We start from the raw sequence: 2,907 nt of genomic DNA, 5'->3' as shown, positions 1-2,907 counted from the left end.
GGCCATGCTAAATTGCCCGTAGTGTTAGGTACGGGGTAAATGTAAGGGTATGGGTGGGTGGCGCTTCGGCGGGGCGGTGTGGACTTGTTGGGCCGAAGGGCCTGTTTCCACACTGTAAGTAATCTAATCTAATCTAAATGTAACTACAGACCAGTGAGCCTGATGTCAGTGGTGGGAAGGTTGCTGGAGAAGGTACTGAAGGATAGAATCTATTTATATTTGGTAAAGAATGGGGCTTATCAGTGATAGGCAACATGGTTTTGTGCAGGGGAGATCATGCCTTACTAGCGTAATAGAGTTCTTTGAGGAAGTGACCAAGTTGATAGATGAAGGAAGGGCTGTAGATGTCATATACATGGACTTTAGTAAGTGTTTGATAAGGTTTCCCATGGTACACTAATGGAGAAAGTGAAGTCACATGGTGTGCAGGGTGTTCTAGCTAGGTGGATAAAGAACTGGTTGAGCAACAGGAGACAGAGAGTAGTAATTGAAGGGAGTTTCTCGAAATGGAGAAAGGTGACCAGTGGTGTTCCACAGGGATCAGTGCTGGGGCCACTGTTGTTTGTGATATACATAAATGATCTGGAAGAGGGCACTGTTGGTATGATCAGCAAGTTTGCAGATGACACGAAGATTGGTGGATATGGGACTGTCAAAGAATACAGGAGAATATAGATAGACTGGAGAATTGGGTGGAGAAGTGGTAGATGGAGTTCAATCAGGGCAAATGTGAGGTGATACATTTTGGGAAGTCTAATTCTAGAGTGAACTATACTGTAAACAGAAGAGCCTTAGGAAAAGTTGATGAGCGGAGAGATCTGGGAGTTCAGGTCCATTGTACCCTGAAGGTTGCTGCACAGATGGATAGAGTGGTCATGAAGGCATATAGTATACTTGCCTTCATTGGACAGGGTATTGAGTATAAGAGCTGGCAGGTCATGTTAAAATTGTACAAGAGATTGGTTCGGTTGCATTTAGAATACTGTGTAGAGTTCTGGTCGCCACATTATCAAAAGAATGTGGATGCTTTGGAGAGGGTGCAGAGAAGGTTTACGAGGATGTTGCCTGGTATGGAAGGTGCCAGCTATGAAGAGAGGTTGAGTAGGTTAGGTTTGTTTTCATTACAAAAAGGAGATTGAGGGGGGACCTGATTGAGGTTTACAAAATCATGAAGGGTAGAGGCAGGGTGGATAGAGATAAGCTTTTTCCCAAGGTGAGGTCATGTGTTCAAGGTAACAGATTCAAGGGGGATACACGCAGCAAGTATTTTACACAGAGGGTGGTAGGTGCCTGGAACGCGTTGCCAGCAGAGGTAGTAGAGGCAGGCACAGTAGATTCATTTAAGGTGCGTATGGATAGATCAGGAGTAGGTGGGGAGCAGAGGGATACAGATGCTTAGGAATTGGGCAACAGGTTTAGGCAATGGATTTGGATCGGCTCAGGCTTGGAGAGAAGAAGGGCCTGTTCTTTGGCTGCAAATTTTCTTTATTCTTTGTTTCCGAGGCCATGAAAGGAACAGTGTAAATGTAAATGCTTTCTTGATTTATATTGCAGTTCCTTCATATTACTGAGTCATTATTCTGGAATGTTCTCATGAACACCATGGACACTCCAACATCATCAGTCACCTACTGAAGTCCATGATGGCAGCTTGACACGACTTTCTCCAGACAGGCGATAGGTGTGATCTTGTTTACATCCTGAGGAAAAAAAATACAAATCCTTTATGAAGGAGTTCAATCTGCTTTGGTCTATAAACATTTTGTTGTTTTCATATCTTGTTAATTGTTTGTCTTGTTTATTTCAAACATGTAAATACATTAGGCCAAATGGCTTCAACCATTTAAAAACTGAAAGAACTATGGATGCTAAAAATCAGAAACAACAACAGAAATTGCTGGAAAAGCTCAGCAGGTTTGGCAGTATCTGTGGAGAGAAAGCAGATGTGGGTCGAGTAACCTCCTTAGAACTCAGACGTTCGTGTCTACTCATCTGTCTATAATCATTTGCTGAGGGTTTACAAATTTGCAGTGGGTAACAAGTGGTGAAATATTCACTATACAAAGTGCCAGAAACTAATACAGGTTCATACCTTATCCATTCCTGGATGGCTATAGACATCTATTTGAGGGTCATCAATAATAAAGCATCAAATCAACTATCCAAGAAATCCTCTATATTTATCTGTTGTTAAAATATCATCTAAATATGTTCGAGAGGAGGTTCAGAGTGTGGTACTGCAACACACTGAAATCATACAGTTTAGCGAGGTTTAACATTTATCAGCTCTGAAGAGTCACTCGACCTGAAACATTAACTCTGATTTCTCTCCACAGATGCTGCCAGACCTTCTGAGCTTTTCCAGCAATTTCTGCTTTTGTTATCGGTTTAACCATTTGTTCTGTTGATGTGATATTTTCCATTTTATATCAGATTGGGAAATGTGGTGAATACCGCATAGAATGGCCACTGATCAGGGATTGTTGAATATTAACTAACAATAACCACATTAACCCTTAAAATAACGTGCGGAAAATTGCAGGGTCTGGCTCAGGGGAGGCGGGGTCTGCCTTTTCGCCAAACTCAAGAGCCCAAGGTTTCTGTGAGAAGACTAATCCGTTACATAAACCGAGCAATGAGTTATTGGATGGCCATAACTGAGTGGTGTTTAATTTGACCAGTCATACCCAATATATAACAAACAGTTTAAAATAGTCAGTTAGTGATACTAACTTTTGGTAAAACTAATCCGGAAAATCCAGAATAAACAGAATGCAATCAGGTTTTACAGTTTAAGAAAAATGAGACTCGTCAGTGAAAACTGGCAGAGAATGTTCCTGTTCCCGGCCCCAGACTGACAGCCTGGGGGGGAGACTGACAGCCCGGGGGGGGGAGACTGACAGCCCG

At 42.3% G+C, this 2,907-nt stretch overlaps 1 long non-coding RNA gene across 1 annotated transcript; it reads right to left on the bottom strand.

Moving 5' to 3' along the window:
- Positions 1-1,470: 1,470 nt before the first annotated feature.
- LOC122542461 lies at positions 1,471-2,886 on the bottom strand. The gene is made up of 2 exons (XR_006309807.1): positions 2,734-2,886; positions 1,471-1,700 (listed from the first exon to the last, which is right to left on the bottom strand). It is a non-coding gene; the product is annotated as an uncharacterized LOC122542461 (long non-coding RNA).
- Between the last annotated feature and the right edge of the window lie 21 nt (positions 2,887-2,907).

The sequence above is a fragment of the Chiloscyllium plagiosum genome, chromosome 40 (assembly GCF_004010195.1).
Source record: "Chiloscyllium plagiosum isolate BGI_BamShark_2017 chromosome 40, ASM401019v2, whole genome shotgun sequence".
In the NCBI taxonomy this organism is placed as follows: domain Eukaryota; kingdom Metazoa; phylum Chordata; class Chondrichthyes; order Orectolobiformes; family Hemiscylliidae; genus Chiloscyllium; species Chiloscyllium plagiosum.
The sequence above is the reverse complement of the archived record's forward strand: the minus strand, read 5'-3'. Positions and strand labels throughout refer to the sequence as shown.